Below are 21048 nucleotides of genomic sequence, written 5' to 3' on the forward strand. Positions count from 1 at the left end.
CATTTATGCCTACTCTTTGTTTCCTATCATTTAACCAGTTACCAATCCTTGAGCGAACCTTCCCTCTTTTCCCATGACAGCTTAGTGAAGGTCCTACTAGGTCAGCAGGTTAGGTGCTGGAGCTTACACACCACTTTTCAATGATTTTGGCTAGACAAAGTTGGAGATCAGCCTGCAATTGCAATCTATGGGAGCTCAATTTAACATAATATCACCTCCCCAAAGTCTGCATTAGGCTGTACTTGATTCCCACAGTGCCCAACGTGGGCTCTGGTGGTACAGCTATAGATTGAAAGGAGGCACTTCCTTCTCCAAAAAACATAGCCTTGCTTCCTCCACAGTGTTCCCAGCCTCTACTGGACCCAAAACCTGAGCTCTGAGTTTGACTAGTTCCAATTTTATTAAAAGATTGCAGGAGATATAAAGTGGAAAAAGTGACAAAAGTGAATTAAGAGTTAATTCTAATTTCAAGTAAAAGCACACAAGCACAGGCAATTCTGCACAAAAGCCATCATATTCCTAAAGGAACAAAATTAATCAGCAGTCTAAAAATGACCGTATTGATATTATTTCTCTTTCAACAGCCACACACCAAGAAGGTAATAGGCTATTTCCTATACAGCAAAAATGCCTTCATAGAGGGGTGGCTGGCCACAGTACTTCTACAGTGGCCTCAGCTTCCAAGAGGCACAGATGCCCCACTCCAGTGCAGAAAACCATTTTTCCCATCTCGCAATGCTATTAGGTTATCTTTGTATATTTGGGCACAACTATGACCAAGCCCTGCCATGTTGCTTTCAACCCTTGTGTACATGCTAAACAACATGAAAATAGTAACACAAAAACCAGGCCTTTAAACATAGTGACAGGTTTCAGAGTAGCAGCCGTGTTAGTCTGTATCTGCACAAAGAACAGGAGTACTTGTGGCACCTTAGACACTAACAAATTATTTGAGCATAAGCTTCCGTGGGCTACAGCCCACTTCATTAGATGCATAGAATGGAACATATAGTAAGAAGCAGACTCCAACGAGAAACTGCTGAATTTGAATTAATTTCCAAACTAGATATCATTAACTTGGGCTTGAATAGAGACTGGGAGTGGCTGGGTCATTACACAAATTGAATCTATTTCACCATGTGAAGTCAACTGTCTGAAATGGGCCACCTTGATTATCACTACAAAAGTTTTTTTTCCTCCTGCTGATAATAGCTCATCTTAATTAATTAGCCTCTTAGAGTTGGTATGGCAAGTTCCAGCTTTTCATGTTCTCTGTAGGTATATATATCTTTTTACTATATGTTCCATTCTATGCATCTGATGAAGTGGGCTATAACCCATGAAAGCTTATGCTCAAATAAATCTGTTAGTCTAAGGCACCAAAAGTACTCCTGTTCTATTTGCCTTTAAACATGTTAGTGTAGTTTTGAACTACTTTCACTTTAAAAGTTTATTAAGCTATTACGGGGGCAACACACAGCTGAAATTTAAGAAGAATCCTTCAAATTCCGAGTATCTATTGATGGATTTCATTATCAGATATGAATGAACAGTACCTTCATTATATTTTTGGCAGTTATGAGTATTATAGAAATAAAAAGATAAAAGAAACCTCTTAAGTCATCTAGATTGACTCTTGTTCGCCCCACACTCTCTGGCCCATACAAGACTATTACCTAGAATACTTTGTGCAGTATAATTTTTAATGACCAAGGCAATGGGGCTTTCACCAATACCAGAACTTCACCCAACACCTACTCAGTTAATACTGTTTTAATTTGTATAGAAGATATAAAATCTAACTATAAACCTAGCTGCCTTTGAACAAAGTGATTGTTTTAAATTAAAAGAACCCTAAAATTAACATAGCATTAAGGAATGAATAATTCACCTTGGTTCTGCTTTTGAACCAGTTAAGTCACCTTGATTAAGTGCTTTGAAAACACTGAAACTTCATATCTTGTTTTCCATTCTCATATATTGAGGGATTTTTTTAAAAAAAGTTAAACCCTGATAAGTCATGCTAGCAGCATCATTATAAATTATTACCTGAACTTTGGAAGTCATCTGTCCACATTCCAGAGCTATGAAAACAAGGGGAGGGATATAAGGATTCCGGCCTGTCATTAAGTGGATTAAATACATTTAACTATCAAGCTTTCCCCTAAAACTCAACAAACAAACAAAAACACCTTCCAATGAGCAGCATCTAAAAATGTACAAATAGCTAGAGCTTTGCAGTGTTCCAGTCTCTAGTCACACTAAGTCCAGTGTTGCAATCTAATGTAACAGTAAATTAGAATTTTGTTTCCATTACAGACCAAAAGTTACATTTTAAACAAAGCTGCTGTAAAACTATATGCATTACCAAACAAGAACATCCCAAATTTTCAGCCACTAAATATTCTTCAGAAATGACCTTGTTATTGAAGAGTCTGCATCTACATGGCTGCCAAATAAAATGTCAGATTGCACAACAGACTCAGATTCTTTACTCTAGACTTTTGGAAAAAAAAAAAAAAAATTGTAAGTGAACCTGCTGTTTGCAACTGATAACAGAAGCCCTGATTTCTACTTCAAAACATACTAACAAGCAAGCTGAACACTTAAAATGAAGAGCCCATTCTGCCACTTTTAGTCATTTTGAGTAATATTTAACTGCAAGGTGTCCCACTGACTCTAATGGGACTAATTGCAGGGTAAGGTACTGTAAGAGTGGCAGAATCATGCCCTAAACATTTAGAAGTCACAGCAACAGCAAATAATTTGAGGTATTCTGCTACTAGCTAGCTATCTCAGACATTTCTAAGGACCCTATCACTGTGATATCTAAGTGCCATATAATATCTCACAGCTCAGATGGTGGAATACTCAGTCAACAGCCAAGCAGCCTGGACTCCTCCCCTGGCTGGGTCATTAAAACTCTCTGAATGGAAGAAAACAGGCTCTAGTTAAGCAGTCTCTCTCAATCTGGAAGCTGCACCTCCACCAGTTTGTTCACAGGACAAAGATGTTCCTCAAGGAGACAGGTAAGTCTATTGTTCCTAATGATTACTTAAGACCCCTGCAACTATAATCACATAGATAATGACCAGGTTTTAGCTACTGAACCGACAGCCATAAATTTAATAGCTGAGCTACTGAAAAGCTCTGCTAGCAGGAACAGGAACTGAGCAATTGACAAGTGGCTAGAGACATTTTCTTTCATACAAAAAGAATCTTCTGAAGCTTTCATCAGCACAGGCAACAAATATTTAGGCTGTAAGAAAACAATCCACTAGATGCAATATATTTAAGGTAGAAGCCACTAAAGCTAACAAAACTTTCAGGCAGGAGATTCATTTCAACAGTATCCTATGTCACTAGAAGGGTATGTTTTGCATTAATGTAAAAAACAAGTATGTCAGTGCCCCTCCCAGAGGTCAACCCCCAACTTGTAATTGTCACTTATGTTCCACATTAAAAACTACACAACATGAAAGACATTTGCACACATTACATTTACTCCAAGCTAGGTATTGCTAACATATCCATCACAGTAACACCCAAGTACTTCTGGAGTTTGTATTCAGTTATCAGGGTTACATTTCACTTTAGAGAATCAGGGTTTCCTTGAGACTACAGGATGGGGAAGGGAATAGGACATAACATAGTCTCAATGGTTACAAACCAAACAAGAGGTTAAGTTCTGTTAAGAAATGGAGAATACTTGATGTATAACTGCATTATATAAATCAAATGGTACTCCCTCGGCTTGCATACTGCGTTCAGTTATGGTCACCTGTTCCAAAAAGAACTCAGCAGAAACTGAACAGGTCCAGAGAGTGATCACAAAAAGTGATTAACAGAAGAGAAAGACTTCTGTAAGCAAAAGATATAAAGATATGGGGTAACATTTTTTAAAGAGCCTGACTTTGTCCCATTTTCAAAAGTGACATGCACTGAGGAGCTTAAATCTTGCTTAGCTCTCATAGAGCTTTCGTGCTTTTGAAAATTGTATCTTAGCACTTCTTAAAAAATAACGAACGATTAACAGGCTTTTCACACGCTCCATTTACACTCCTAATACAAGAACAAGGGGATACCAAACAGAGTTATAACGTAACAAATTTGAAACTGATAAAAGGATTTAAAAAAAAACACTCAGTAATCCCAGGCCACAAGACATTGGCCAAGAGTATATCAGGATTCACAAAAGCTTTGGACATTTATGCTATATGCAAAACAGTTAACAACAATGCATTGTCCCCATCTCTGTGGCAACTAAGCAACTCTCAAAGAGCTAAGTACAGAAACAATGCAAGCAAAAGTAGCTTGATTAGTTTATAGATTTCGTTTGGAGTTTTTCTGCTTGTTTAGGTTTGCATGAATCAGCGCGTTGTATGCATAGGTATGAGAAAACTGAAGGAAAGCTTAACTGAAGACATGAATTTTGCAATTATGTCCGAGTGGCCAGTTCTCTGGTCATTGTTATCACTTGCAAGAGCTCCATAGCACAGGTAAAACTCCTGTGAAAATTCTGTCTCCCATACCCTCAAGCCTCTCCAGATTGGCTGATAGTTTCATTACTGCAGTGACATATCATTCTTGTGGGTGTTCTTGTGAAGGGAGTAGAGATCTCACAAATAGCTTGGGCCAATCCCATGGAGGGCTTGATGATGAGTTTACAGAAAATTGTAAACACATTACAATAGGAGGGCTACTGTGTCTTGTACTAATTTTTAAAAAGCTCTAAGAGCACAGAGCTTCATTTCTAGATATGAGTTGTAATAACCAACCCTGGAGGTTATACAAACACATGGACCACAGAACAGATTGATTTCTGATAGCATAGGGAGCAACCTTGTACGCAATCAGAAATGGAAATGGAAATTTTTTGCTTCTATGAATATTTGGCCATTTGGTTACATTCAAGAATCCAAAAAGATCCCATGGATATGAAGTGACTTAGGGTAGGTCTACACTGAAACCCACTCTCCTGCAGTAGAGAGTTTCAGAGCCCAGGTCAACTGACTTGGACTCGCACTACAGGGCCAAAAAAAGCAGTGTAGACATTACCGCTCCAGCTGGAGCCCAGACTCTGAAACCTTACAAGGGTCTCAAACCCCTGGCTCCAGCCTTAGTAGGAACATCCACACTGCTATTTTTAGCCTCACAGCGCAAGCTCAAGTCAGTTGAGGGCACAGACTCTCTGTTCTTGTTTTTTTCCTGCAGTGTAGACATACCCTCAATCGGAGAACATCTATAGCGGGGGTTGTTATGAGGCAAGTTCTTCAAAGTGACTACCTTTCCCTAGCAGCATCATCTATCTGGCAGGGGTCAACTTTAACAAGCTGCTCCTCACCCTAAAAAGATTTTGGCTAGTCATTCACAAGGCTGGGAGATGGGACTATTTGCAAAAAAGATGCAGAGACTAGTTTTGACGTGAATTGCTGGCACTTCAACCTAATTTATTTCACCAACTCTCAGCTTTACACAGACGTTGAACAATCTGGGTAAGAAGACTGAGCCTTGTGGGGTTCTCAAGGTTTTGCCAAACACACACACACACACACTCTCTCTTAGAAAAGAGAAGGCAGCCTCTGACTGTAGTTTGTGAAGACTTTAGCATCAAGCATGTTTTCTTTAATACTGGTCAGACAACTACATGTTTTAGCTTTACCATCCAGAAAGGGAAGGACGCAGAGTCTCACATTGCGGCTGTAATGATTCCATGCCTACTTCATGTGAATGGGTCAAATTCTTGTATTTCTGGGCCTGCTTTCGGCTTTTACTTCTTACCCATCCCACATACGGGTGATCTCCTCTGTGAAACAATTCCTCGCAAAGGCAGATGCCACATTCTAGGGTAAGAGTGGTGGCAGCATGAGTTTACAAAGCAATTTATCATCCAGCAAAGCTCCACAGGACAAGACTTTACTGCTTCAAAAGCAGAAGAGATGCGAGCTCTCTGTTTCCTTTCTGACAACAGCATGGACTTGTGGAAATTCCGTGTGTCTGGTGTCTGTATCAGACTATTTTTTCTGACACTGATGCACAAGTTTTCTTCCTTCCTACTTTGCCACCTGAGAACCCTGACAATACGTGTGGGCAGTAGAGTGGGAAAGGGGCTTCAGTGCTAAAGTCTATAAAAGTAGTAAAGGAAGAGTTGTGCTGTCTCACTAAGTTTCTACTCCTTAGACACTTGGTTGGGTGTTTTCCATAAGAAAGTTTTTGAAACTGGGGGAGCCAAAAGCTTTCAGGGAAAGACAGTGGTAGTAATTTCTTCTTTCACTGCAGCAGTGAGAGTTTATTTCCACATAGAGGAGAAAGTGGTCTGACCAGCAACACACAATTACTACTGCATTTCTTACGTCCACATGCAACCTGAGAATCCCATCCAGAATATGGCCAACCGCAGGTGGGAGTTGCAGAAGTATCTTAGAAACACCCAGGGTGCAGTGTTCAGACTGGAGTTTTGGGACTTATATCAGAGGGAGTGTCCATATTGATGCTGAAGTCTCTCAGGACAATGAGTCTTGTGAAACTCACCACTCTATCAGCTCCTCTTGGAAGCCTTTGATGTCTGTAAGTTTACAGACTAGCAGAAAGCTCAAGTTAGTGTTGCTTCTTGGACTCACAGAATAAGTGAATGTGCTCCATGAATTTTGATTCAAGTGAGATGTACCTGCATTTGAACGATGAAGGGAATAAAACGGCTATTTCACCTCCAGATTTGTTTACCCTGGGTTTGGGGTAACTAGAGTATCCTACAGGCACAAGGTGTTCTAAAAATGCATAAGGGATTTCGAACCTAATGATTCAGAACACAAACCAACAAGTTACTTCTCAGGATTAAGCATGAAGTTCTCCATTATGAGGGTGGTATCCCTCTTCTGGTATTGCCATTTCACCAAAAATGAAGAAAAGCATTTTAAACTTTTTAATTTGGTTTCAGCTTAGAAACTTTTCCATTATCTATATTCCCTTAAACTGGATTTAAGATTCCTACCTATGACTCAAGTTTAAAGCAAAATTCAACAAACTATTTCCTAACATGCTTTCATAAGTCAGCAAGGATGAGGCAAAACTGCATAAGAATCACGTTTTTTAAAAAAGAAAACAGTGTCATACTAATAATTTAGCCTCATCCATGCTGGGCAGTCATACTGTGTTAAATACCAATTTAGTTGGACCTGAGTTAAACATAGTTAACTAAGTTTCAGTCCCAGTGGAGATATGGCTTATGTTAAAGGTAGATGGAGGTTTTAAGGGAAGGGAACATGCGGCAGTAGAAAATTAAAGCTTAATGGAATTACCACCCATTTCTCACCTCAGTCTATTTGCTCATTTAGCTCAACTTTAATCACAGCATCTATTTAAATGAGAGGTTTTATAAAAATGGGCTTCCCAAAACCAAAACTGAAAAGTGGCAGCTCAAAATTAGTTTATCTGCTAATGTTACTATACTTTAGTATCAAAGATCCAGAGATAGATGCTTGTAAAATAATGCAGAAATTCCCATTATACCAGTTGACAGCCTGACCATATCTGGGTTGTGACTTCCAGACTGGCTTATGGACACTTAAGCAAACCATTGTACAGCAAAACTCATGTTCTGCTCTGATGTTTCTGAACCCTATCGTCATCCCCCCTTCTCCTCAAAGCCATTCTTTCTCTCCTCTCAGTGCCAGTTAATCTTTTTAGAGAAACTCACTGTAGAAATTAAACTTCAAATTATACCAGCTACATGAAAAGACCCTACTTCATCTCTTATAGGGATGCATTTGAATCTAGCCTGATTCACCTTAAATTATAAGGAAGAAGAGCGACAATGCTCATTACACAGTGTAAACAAAAGTGTTACTTTAAGCCATGGCTTTTGTAACACCTCACTTTAACATTAGACAAAAATTTCTATGTAAAGAATTCCCAAACGAAAAAATCTGAGTGTTAAGATTGTAACTATATCTCCCTCCAGAGGTGGGGGGATGTCATTAGAACCCTATAGTTTATGAACAAACCACTTTTAACCCTGCCCCCAGCTCTCATCACATTATGAGCTATCCACAAAACTTAGATATAGATTTATGATAAGTGTTCCAACTTCTTTTCAAATGTCTGAAACCATTCAGTTGCTTCTATCGTCTATTTAGCTTAGGTAAATTCAGACTTGTTTTAGAGGAGAAAATACAATGGAGGTCCCAAACTGATAGAACAAAATTCTGTCCAATGTAAATTCAGAGTAACATCACCAAAGTTATGGGTAACTCCAGATCTCTACCAGTCAAAGACAGCAGAATTTGACTTTCTAGAGTGCATGTGGCCAAGAAAGGCATCTGGTTGCACGAGAGCGATGAAGTCTCGGACAGTAAACAGATGGAATTCCCACCATGCTCTGAACAGTACACAGCACACTGCTGTTCAGCCAAAATCAGGGTAATCATCCTCACTGTGGATGTGCACTCCCTGTAAGTCTTCTACAGTCCCTGCCCCAACTTGGAGGCTGAATAAATCCAGGAACTCAACACTGAAGGAGAGAGAGAATCCCTTTTCTCTCAACTATCCTACTGATAATTTATACAAATCCTTGGGATTACTGTTTGTTCACAGTGCTCGAAAGAAAGCAGAAACACTTATTTCAAATGGAAGCAAAGTTTGACTTTGCACATTCCATATTTTTCACCAGTAAGTGTGAAGTCTCCATAACCATACCTGCCACTTTCAACATTTAACCACCATTTGCTACACATCTGGAGTACTGTTTTTGTTAGTCACTGAAATTCCCACAGATCAATACACAAGAAAAGAATCCTTACTTAAAACTTAACAGGACAGACAAACTTTACCTCTAAAAAAGCTGCTCTTCGGACTTGGGAACACTTAGTAGTGATATATACAATTTTATTAGTAGATTTATTTTGTCTTGTACATCACTGAGCTGCTCTATTGTGTGTGTAATTCTGCGCCAATCAAGGCCTACAGGAACACTTACCCTAACATATCAATTCCACATGAAGATCAAGAAAACAAAATTAAAAAGCCTGCTAAGCCACACCAGAGATTACATTGTGTCCAAAATAGAAGGATAACTTCAATAACTCCATGTATCTGTCCACCATTGACTGTTTTTTCCGCTGCCACCATGAGAGATACCAACTTCTGAACTACAGATCACATGCTCATTTTAGGCTATATCTGTGGGAACATCAATTAAATAAGATTTTGAGTGAGGTTCTGGGAATATTAGAAAGTAAATCAAAGTTCAGTAGAACCTTCTAAGAGACTTTGGAACTTACATAGTATACTGGTCTTTAAAACACATTTACAGCCATACTACATTATTCCACAGTGCACAGGTTTCCAAACTATGGCACACAGACCATTGGTAGCCCTTGAAGAGTTGGCGGTCAGCCTGTGTTGCCCTCTCTTCCTCATTTCAAATTCTAAATCTCATTAAAAAAAATCTAAAAATGTATTAATCACTTTTCTAATTTGTTTTATGTAAAAAATTGTTGAATTTTCTACAGAGATAGTAAGTGACCCTGAATCATAAGGGAAGTGGTCTGCTTGACTGTGAATGAGAAGGAAAACATGTTATTAAAATACATGCCACTCTGTAAATGTTTGAGAAACCTCTCCGTAGCACCTTTCAACCTGACAGATCCCAAAGTCCTTTAAAAAATATATGAACAGCACTGAAACAGTCACCTTGTGGTGTAGAGCAGCAGCCAGTAGGTGCACACAACACAAAGCAACATTTGGAAGTAGAGGGAGAAAAGGCAGAGGCAACCCCATCTCTTACAAAAAAAAGTCCAAAAAAAGTCTAACGTCCACCAGTACTGATGGGACCTTAGTTATTCAGGTTTCACAAAAAAGAACCCAACCCAAAACACATATGGGAAGCTAAACAGTCACCCCTGATGGAATTCAAAACTATGTCTCCAAGAAATGCAGGCATTTCAAATCTGACACCAACAAGCTATGTACACAGAAGCAGATAATTTGTTTACACCACTTGACTGATGTCCTCAACTCCAGTTTAGCATCTGTCTAGAAAGGGATGTTATCCAGAACATGAGCTCGTCACTGGACACTACTGCCTATCAGAACACATGTTCTGTTTACCGTTATACACCCAGAAGTCCAAAAGGGAGAGAGGGAAAGAGGTTAATTTAACAAATACTTTTAATTCATTGGCATTTGCAGGCTCTCTTAGTATTAAGTTATCTTGTTGTGACTGTTTTTGTGGGACCTAAAAGCTAGCATCTTTTATAGCAAAGTAAGGTCAGAATACCTACAGGATACTACCTGCATTACTCGAATATTAATTTAACAGATAAATACCTTACTATAACATCTATTGAAAAAACTATTGAAACATCTACTGTTTACCATGACATGTTTATACTTCTACAACATGAACATCAGAGATTCAGTCGTAGCAAGCTGACAATCTAATTTGTCCTAAAGCATTCAATAGTCTAATATTTGCTCAAAAATATAATAGACTCCAAAGGTTAACAAATAAAATAATCAAACGAAGAGGCACAGATTTTGATATATCTGGTTCCTTTTTTCCAGTGTAATATCTAGGGTTGTCTAGGTTACTTCCCTTTTAATATTCAAAAGGAGTGTGTGTCAGTGCACAGATGAAAGCATAATAAGTATTACTGTTCTGCTATGGGAAATTGTGGGAAAGGTGTCACCATGAAGATCACCTGGTGTCCCCAGCATCTGATCTGGCCATCCACCCATAGGTACACCCTCTATCTCCTTAAGTGATAGCTCTCTCTCACCTTGAAAGAAAAAGCATTATATTTAGCAAATTATTGCGGATCCTACCCTATTCTGCAATTCATCAGCAAGTGGAACTCCCCTGGATTCTAACAAAAGCGCTGTATGCAGGGAGCAGAATTAGACTCTGTGTGTTAACAGCTTAGGGCCTGATCCAACTCCTGTTGAAGTGAATGGAAGTATTTGGAAGGCAAGTAGCCCTTACAGAAGAAAAAAAGCACATTCTCCCCCTCTACCTGCAACTAGAATAAGAGTTCAAGATCACTCCTGGGACAGATGATAAAAATGAACTAGCAACTGTAACTATTCTGTGCATCTCATGGCAGAAAGATAGTCAGGGACCCAAGAGACCCATTTCTCCGCTCTAGCAAAGAAAGTCTGAAGGCACAAGTTAATGGGGTCAGCATGGCAAAGCAAGTCCTAAAATAAGCTATTTTAGTTCAAATACACCTCCTGATATGCGTGGGACAGAACAGTATCATTTCAAATTTTAGACCATTTACCTGATAATCAATAATGAAAGATACACCAGTGCATGTGTCTGGGTCACAGCTTCAACAGAGGACAATATATTCTAGCTCTGCTTCCAAGACGAAGGTACACTCAGATACAAAGTGGGAAGGGTTTACTGAAGACAGGAATCTTGTAAAGAGACCAAGACACGAAAATGTTACTGTCAATAGGAAGAGGTGTTTCCAGAACTAATGGCAAGACCTTGAAACAGCACAACCATTATACTGGAAATGAGCAATTTTCACATTTCTACGCATGTCTGAGGACAACAGGAAAACAGGCATAGCATTATTAGAACCACAGATTTGAACTAAATGCACAGCAACATGTAAACTGAAATACAGGCAAGGGTTACAGAATAGTACATAGAAATAAAGTGAAAGAGAATGCAGAAGGCCCCAGCAGTTATCTGTAAGAGGACAATTAAAACCTGAATACGTTGAAAATATTGTTAGAAATAAAATTACAAGGCAGAACAGATCCCAGGTTCATAGCTCAAAAGTCTAGTATATCCTGCCAAGCAGCAACTTTTGGTAGTCAACTTACTGGTTTTCCTGATACTTGGGTAGATGAGTAGTTTGTAAGTTTCCCCTGTACCCTGATATACTATTTAATTCAAACAACAGTCTGCTATTTTTACCAAGATGATGAGCTTCACCTCAGTCTGCTACCAGACTGCCTGTTATCCCCTATATATTAGATCACACTGATGCATCCTCAGTAACCAGCACATAGGATTCAAGGCAAGCTGACATAGTGTCATGGTCAAAGCAGCATATCAAAGGCTTCTGAAATATCCAAAAGAAATTATAGATACAGCCCTGTTATCGGTGCATGTAAGAGCATTAGCAGAGAGGAGGAACGCAGCTTCATTACTACAGCCTACCCTGAAACCACAGCCATGTAAGAGCATTAACTCTGTGGACGAACGCAGCTTCACTACTATAGGCCCGCTCTAAAATCACACTAGACACATCAAAGGAATTGAGATAAATGGACCAGTGACTGATTAGCTAAGAAAAGCCTGGGTGACACTGTCCTAAAATTAGAAATCCCAGACTGCAAGGAAAATTTCTTTAAAAGTATAACAATCTTTTGAAAGGCAAGATAAAAGAAGAATATGAGTACCAGGTACCAATTAAATGTGAAAATCCTTAACGAGTTTAAAAGAGCAGGGATCCAAGGGACAAGTTACTGAATGCATGGTGCCCCTCGAATACATTCATTAGGAAAGAGAAAAATTCTCTAATAATCAAGAGTGAAATGTCAGACTGCAGTCAAAGCCAATCACAGTAGACGAATGTGAAGGCAGGGCTTTTGTTTGCAAATAGAAATGTAACACTAACCCCCCACCGCACCCCCCCCCCAAAAAAAAGATATAAAAATGAGAATAAAAACTAGATCTAGCAGCATCAAGAGCAATATTCCAGGGTGTTAGATCTTTAGTGAACTGTTCCATTACAGCCTTACTCCTTCCAATCTCCTGTCACCACATTTTGTCCACACCCTTTCACAAATAACTAAAATTAGGGCACATTACAACTACGAAGAACAAATGCCAATGTACTCAATAGTCGACAGACAAAACTGATATTAAAATTTCATCCTAATCAGATGAGGATTCAAAAGGATATTAAAAAACTCTTAAGAAAACACTTGGAAAATTTGTCATCAAGATTAAGAGGGTAGCAGCAAAAAAGCGACAGGTAAGGGTCAGAAATAAGTACGGCTGGCTCAAAGATCTAATAAAACAGCTTTGCACTGCTATGTGAGAGACAAATGCTGGAAGCACTTCAGAGGCAGCAGACTGCTCCTGGGTGACCCCTCCAGCCAATTGAGCAGCACTGATGGATTTGGGGGGGGGGCACAGCGGTAGTCATCCTATCCTGCCATCTGCAGAAAGATGGAAACTGAGATGCAGGGCCAAGAGACAGCAGCAATAAAAGAAGGGGAAATGAAGAATCATCATGGTTTCATCAAGAATGTGGATGACCCCGAAGGCTAAAAAGAGTACTTTACCAAAATATCAGAGATTAAGGCCATTTGATTGGATTATGGTCTTAATCTTCCTCACAAATCCATAGGCACATATTTCCACACACTACACCTCGGGGAGTGTGTGGGGGGGGAAATAAAAAAAAGCAACTGTGATAGCATAACCAAGGGCACTAGATGTGCACCATCATATTTGATAACAAGCACTCTGGATTGTGGTAGGCCAAAAAAAAAATCAGATTTTAGTTTATTTTCAACAACTTCCAATGGACTCAAAAAACTGAAACCACCAAAAATTTGGATAATCCAGATCAGGAGAAACTAATTTAAAAAAAAAATCAGGACAGAGAAAAACAAACACAAGAATCAAAGTACAAGTAATAACATATACTGTTCTGTAAGCATATTTATTACAACACTTTTCTCATTCCAGTACCATATGCCACTAGAAGTAAGACCTTGAATTAGAACCCAGAGGACACTGTTGTATAAAACTCCAAACTATTACATATGAAAAAGGTAAACATCACCATGTCACACTGCAAACTGATCTGGGCATAAACAAGACAAAGACACTAACCTCAGTCATGCAGACCTCAAATTCACTGGCCACTGGAGCTAAACCCACCACCTTCCAAGCATTTGTATTCAATGACTGTTTACTGGGCAAATGCCAATTTCACAGGCCCACTGCGAGTCCTCACAGCAGTTTTTTTTTTTTTACATTTATCAAATGGGTTCATTTGCATTCTTTTACTGACTAATCAGTGCTTGAATCTCACATCAGTCAGCAGGCTAAAGAAATAAATCAATGAATCCAGGCCATTAAAAATTACATCACAATAGCAGCATCAGCCAGCAGTCCACCAACCGTCTAAGCAAGCATCCATTCCAAACTCTATCTGGCCAGATTAAAATGCCAATTATCACTAGTCCATTTAGGTATCTTATCCTGCATAAAATCACTACCTAGATATAAAAGCCCCTATTTGTCTAAAAATCCTGATTTAGGAATCATTGAGGGTAGTCTAATAATCTCATATGTAACATATTATCCACTTTCATTTGTAAACAATTACCAAAAGAGGTCTTTTTAATTGCCTATGGCAATTAATGGTAATGATTTTTCTCATTTTATTCCTGTAAAGTGTGATCACTCACACAGCTGCCATGTGTCAGTACATGCAGAGGTTCCAATAGATTATGAAACTATACATCATTGACCTTCCATGGAGAAGGAAAAACTGGGATTTTAAAGGTTTTCTTAGAGGGTCATTACAACAAAATTTAAAAATCAATCAATACAATTCCAACATGCTGCTTTAATATGCAACAAAGAAACTTATTGTTTTTGGTCATGGTCAACTTATACATCAGTTAGACTAATTTTCAAAGTACATAACTCAGGATATGGTGTATATTGTGGACTGTACAGCGTATCTCTGTAACTTTGATGCTGTAAAATGACTGCAGTTTCCCCAAAGGGAGAAATAATCCTTCATATTTAAAGGAACACTGTCAAGTGATTAGAGAGGTTTACTGCTTATCTAAAGAAAAAGATTTTGGAAGGTCTTAAATTAAAAAAATTACTACAGCCTGTTCAGAAAAATTTATAATATGAAACAAGCCACTAACCGTAGCAGGAAAACATTTAGGCCTTTTAGAATGCAGGGTATGAGCATATGACGGGACATTCATTCTTCTCTTTCAGAGTGGTAGCCGTGTTAGTCTGTATCAGCACAAAAAAACCGAGGAGTACTTGTGGCACCCTAGAGACTAACAAATTTATTTGGGCATAAGCTTTTGTGGGCTAAAACCCACTTCATCGGATGCATGCAGTGGAAACAAAAGCTTATGCCCAAATAAATTTGTTAGTCTCTAAGGAGCCACAAGTACTCCTCATTTTATTCTCTTCTTTGTTGCACAGAGACCTGATGCTTGCCGAATACACTATATTCACTTTGCTGAAGAGTCCAAATAAAGATTGCATCAATATGGCAACTTGTATTTTGGGATAGTGGCCATGTATTCAAAATGCAGTTCAACCTGGTGCTCGGATTGGTTGTCTGAAGTCCAACGTGTTGTCTTCTGGCTACCAAAAATTATCTCCCCTTGTACTCAGCTCCCCATGCCTTCCTCCCGGATAGACACTGCGCTTTCCACTGAGAAAAAAAAACTAATACTACAAGCTCCTACCATGGAGTGCACCCAACACCACAAATGCAGTCTCCAAGGCCAGACATACACAAGGAAAAAGCTGTGTTTTCAAAATGTTATAGATAACACATTTTAAAATCCTAGGGTAAACAGGGCCAGTTGTAGTTTTAACATTTCTTGATAATTTAGAGAAAAGGAATCCAAATTTAACAAAAGGTAGCATGTGGAGAAAACAGAATGGGAAGAGCACAGTATTTTAAGCAATAATTCTGTTAACACACAGCTCAAGAGAATACGTTAATGTTGACAATAATCCCACCACCCTCCATAATCAAGAAACAGAAAGCTGTTAAGTTTACAGAAGAACAAGTGAAATGTAAAAGATATCTTCCATAATAACCGTGCAAAACTCCAGAATGAACATTCCGAATATAATCATTAAAAAGTAGGGAGGGCTGTGCACTTTCAGGAATATTGATATAGAAACAAATTGCAGTAATTCAAGCCATTCATTCAGATCTTTGCTATTGGAGCACTGGGTCAACAATGACTCAGCATGAAAAGTTAAGTCTTTTTTAAAAATGTGTAGTCTTAATTACAAAGGCAAAAAAGTGTGGATTTCCCCTCCCCCCCCAAATATGAATTAATTTCCATTTGAATAACTTAAAAAAACGAAACAGGGCATGTTTGTGCTTTATTTCACCTGTTCAATGCAAACAAGAACTGTGCAACCAAAACACAGATTAAAAACAAAAACTTTACATTCAGTATTGTACATAAACTGCCACCCTCTTCATTATCCAACACCACCTTTGGGAGTTGAGCACTTTGGGTGTTACAAAGTGAGGTCCAAGCTAGACTGGAAAAAATAAAAGTAACTCTAAATCAGAATGTGACACTAAACAGCTTTACAATTCAGGAAAACCAGAAATTATCAACATGGCTATTGCTGCCTTTCAAAGAGGTCTGGTAATTCCCAGCTCCTTTCACAGAAATAATGGTTAGGAACACACCTTCATCACCTACTCCTTGGATAAGAATGTCCTCACTAACCCAGCTTTACCTCTACTAAAGGGGTTCCAGCGATGAGAAATGCAGAATCTATGCAGAAAACACACCACCTTACACCAACGGGCACACGTATCACAGAAAATGTTACCACCACAGATTCTTGAAGCCATCAATACATGAACAAAAGCAGATATAAATGTATCATTTGCTTTGAATTCCCTCCCTCAATGTCAGCTCACAGCATCCCACAGTCTTTACAAAATCAGTTATCAGCTCAAGCAAGTAGGGGAAAAAATCAGCTCCCTAGTAAATCTGTCTGTTCATTCTGTTATGTAAATGAAGCACAAGAACATACACAAATATTTCTTTTTCAAATAAGAATGTGAATGATGGTAAAAAAAAAACAAAAAAAAAACACGTCCAAACCTTTAGTTCACCATGCTAAGAAAATATTTACTGCCACACTCCGGAAAGCCACACTTAGCTATATTTTCAGACCTCACAGACTCACACTTTAAGAGAATAAACCTGAATTCCTGAGACAAAAAATGGTGCACAACTCTGCTCTAGAGTGCAAATGAAACTAAAGGGCCTTTTAGAAACTGCAGATCATATTAACTTCCTGATTATAATTAACTGGCTAAAAGAAACTGTGTTTTCTGTCTCACAGTCTTTGCTAAATGTTCCTTGACACCATTTACAATTAAAAACTCATGACTGTCCTATTGATCACTGAAGTTATTTTGATTTACATCACACAGGAATGTTTTTATTCCATGACTATGTATCAGTGATACACAGGATTATATACACACATACACGATTTGATTTCTAATCTAAGTAAGAGATGATAAAACAAATGTTGATCAGTGTAATCTTGCTAGCCCTTCACACAACTGCTCCCTCACAGCTGTGGTCCAATCGTGCTGCCACAGAAGTCAATAAGTTTCCAGTTGACTTCAATATGAGCAGGACCGGACCTTAGTAACTGATTATGGGAAGGGTTATTACAAACATATTCAGCTTGATACCCCTCAAAGGATGTGCTAAAATGGATATATATGTCTGCACTGAACGGACAGATAAAGAGAGATGACCCTCCAAGAAAGTCAATTTATTCTATTTTAATGTAGAGAAGCATTTAAAGCTGTAGTTTCCAATCCCCTTTGGGACAACTGCCCCACTTTACCAGCTAGTGCCTGATGCTTCCCAATTAACTGTGGATGCTACAAGCTCACTGAGACAACTGGGACTCTCTGATCCTCAAATTTTGCCCTCGGACTGGATAGACCCCTTGTTCTATAGGAGATGGTGGGCAGTGGCTAGTAGAACAGAAGGTATGACAAACTGGTGCCCATCACCTGTCATTCAACTGCATACGCTAACCCACCACAGAACTTATTTTATGGGTGGCTCGAAGCTCGAAGGTGGCCAAGCTCTCAGATGAACTCCTGAAGAGACACATGAACAGGAAGGGGGCAGTGATGGCAAATGACAGGAGGGAGTCTCTACTGTACCAGTCACAAAACCCAGAGATTCCAGCGACTGGGAAATCAGAATTCTCCATCTGCATGGGGATACTGGGAGCCAAGGGAGGAAAAATCAGGTCTCTTTTTGTGGGGACGCAGGGTCTTCCCTTCCCCTCCCCCAGCTCAGAGAAATTATTTATAATTGAAAGAGAGAGGGTAAATTTACTCTGAACCCCTCCCCTAGAAAGCACAAAGCAAAGAGGATAAAGAGGGCGAGGCCTAAAATCTGCAGCACTGTGCCTGAGGAGGGGGACAGATCTTGAAATCTCCTGGCACTGAGAACCGAGCAGACCACCCTAGGACATGGGAGGAGTGAGGTAAAGGGGCGTTAGGAGAAAACCCTGGGAACAGTGAACAATATTCCCTGGCAGCAAACAGATACTTCCTCATCCTCCCGCTAGCACAGGAGAGGGGGCTATCCCTTGACACAGGCGAAAAAGGATGGGAGAAAACCCTTGGCAGGAGGGTGGGGACTGACGCAACAGCCACCTAGAAGGAAGTGAGAGGATCGATGTTCCCTGGCCCTGGGTGGCTCCCCCATTTAACCCTCCCCGAGGGCCACAACGAGGGCTAGGAGGCTGCTTCCTGGCCCCTGGTCGGGGGTCAGGACACGAGGGCACATTTCCCCACTCTAAGCAGGGGGGCGGCGGCTGAAGGAGGCCGCTCCTCGCTCCCCCCGCGCCGCAAGGCGCCCAGGTGGAGGGGCGGGCGGGCAGTTCACCGCCCGCCTGCCCCCATGACCCGGGGGGGGGGGGAGGAGACCTCCCCCTCCCCCACTCCCGGGGCCTGAGAGACGAGGACAGCCACGCTCCATCCTCCCCACTCAGGCCCCAGGGGGCTGGAAAGGGGGGCGAGTCACTCTCCCCGTCCCCCGCCCCATGCCAGGAGAAGGGGCCGCTCCCCACGGCAGGGTGAGGATGGGGGGATCATTCCCTGTTCTCTACCCCCCCCCCAAAGCCACGGTGTGTGGGGGGGGGTGGTCGCTCCCCAGGCTCCCCCCACACTCACATGCCGGGGTGGGTGTGGGATCCCTCCCCACCCCCCATGCCAGGAAAGGGGGGGGTCGCTCCCCACGCCGCCCCCCACATGCCACGGTGGGGGGGGGCGGCTCCCCCCTCAGGCCGCGGCAGGGGGTGGGGCCCGGCCCCATTGTTCCCGGCGGCGCGGGGGGGGGGGGGCGATACCTACCCTGGCGGCGGCAGGTCCGGCCCGGGACTGCGGGAGGGGGCGGTGACGGCGGCGGCGCCATGTTTCTCCCCGGGCGGCGGTGGGGACTGGCGGCGGCGGCTGGCGGCGAGGGGGAGGGGGGCGCGAGTCCCTCTCGGGGCGGGCTCGGCCTGTAATGGCGGCGGCTGCCGCGACTCCTTCCTCCTCCCCTCAGACTCCGCCGCCGCGGGAGCGAGCGAGCGGGCGGGCGCGCGCGGGCGGGCGGCAGGGGGCGGGGCCGCGGGCTCCGGCAGCGCGAGGAGCGTCGGCGTGCGCGCGACGCGAGGGAGCCTGAGGTGCGCGCGCGCGCGCGCGGGGGGGGGGGGGGCCGTCGGGTCTGAGCTGGCTGCACCACGCGCGGCCACACCCCTCCTCCAGCCCCGGGCACGCTCCCACGCGTGACCCCCCCCCCCTTCCACGCACGCCCTTCTAGCCCCATGCGTGACCGCAGCGCCTGCCCCACGCCTCTCGCCCATTGCCCAGGACTCCCACATGTTCCCCCACGCTTGCCCCCACCCCCCCCCGTGCACACCCCGCACGTGCCCCCCCACTCCATCCCTGCACACCCCCCACACCTATGCACACCTCGCGCGCGCTCCCCCACACCCACGCATGCCTCCCCACCCCACGTGCCACAAGCTTAGGGTCCCATGGAAAACATCATTCCAGCCCTACATACACAATGAGGGGGTCTGAATTAGCTGTGTAACCACTCAAGGAAGAAATCTCGGAGTCCTCGTGGCTAGTTCTCTGAAAGCCTTGGCTCACTGTGCAGCGGCAGTCAAAAAAACTAATAGGATGTTAGGAACCATTAGGAAAGGGCTAGATTATGAAACAGAAAATTTCATAATGCCACTGTATAAAGCCATGGTACGCCCACACCTTGACTACTGCGTGCAGTTCTGGTACCCCCCTCTCAAGAAAGATATATTAGAATTCAAAAAGTTACAGAGGACAGCAAAAATTACGAGGGGGGCATGGAACAGCTTCCATGTGAGAAGAGATTGAAAAGCCTGGGACTGTTCGACTTAGAAAAGAGACGACTAAGGGGGGATATGATAGAGGTCTCTAAAATCATGAATGGTGTGGAGAAAGTGACTAGGGAAGTGTTATTTACCCTTTCATATAATATACAAACCAGGGGATCGCCCAATGAAATTAACAGGTAGTAGGTTTAAAACAAACAAAAGGAAGTGCTTCACTCAACGCACTGCAAACCTGTGGAACTCATTGCCAGGGGACGTTGTGAAGGCCAAAAGTGTAAGTGGTTTAAAAAAAATAATAAGATAAGTTCCTGGAACATAGGTCCATCAATGGCTATTAGCCAAGATGGTGAGGGACACAACCCCATGCTCAGGGTATTCCTAAACCTCTGACTGCCAGAAGCTGGGACTGGCTAACGGGATGGATCACTCAATAATCCAGGGCTTCTCAAATTTTTTTTGCTGGGACCCCCTTTGGAAATATTTCAGGCTGTGACAATCCCCAGAAAAAAGTGACAACATCCCCCATACCACGCCACCCTTACTTCTGCGCTGCTGCTGGGGGCAGTGCTGACTTCAGAGCTGAGTGCCCAGCCAGCAGCCCCTGCTCTCCAGCCATCCAGCTCCAAAGGGCAGGGGCTGTCAGCTCCAGCATGCACCGGGGCTGACAGGTCACAACAACCCCCCATAATAACCTCGTGACCCCTTGTTTGAGAACCCCTGCCCTAGCACTATGGGTTGTAATAGCCCACTGCAGACCTCTGAGCTTTTGCATCTGGCCCTACACCTTTTTCTCCCTTCCCTTTCAAGTCCTGTCAGGTGAGGGAACCTCCTCCCCCCCGCTCATTTGAGGAAGGACTCATCTCTCAGGAAAGGTG

The 21048-nt window shown here is 42.1% G+C and overlaps 1 protein-coding gene across 2 annotated transcripts in view; it reads right to left on the reverse strand.

The window, feature by feature from the left end:
* The window catches only part of ARHGAP35 (Rho GTPase activating protein 35), a 109022-nt gene extending 89619 nt beyond the window's left edge, over positions 1-19403 (reverse strand). The window contains exon 1 of one of the 2 annotated variants that reach the window (XM_073321926.2): positions 19170-19402. The gene's annotated coding sequence lies outside the window, so the exon portion shown is untranslated. Of the gene's footprint in view, positions 1-19169 lie in introns of both variants that reach the window. The other variant, XM_073321928.2, reaches the window with a different exon arrangement.
* Between the last annotated feature and the right edge of the window lie 1645 nt (positions 19404-21048).

Source organism: Lepidochelys kempii, chromosome 23 (genome assembly GCF_965140285.1).
Source record: "Lepidochelys kempii isolate rLepKem1 chromosome 23, rLepKem1.hap1, whole genome shotgun sequence".
In the NCBI taxonomy this organism is placed as follows: Eukaryota; Metazoa; Chordata; order Testudines; family Cheloniidae; genus Lepidochelys; species Lepidochelys kempii.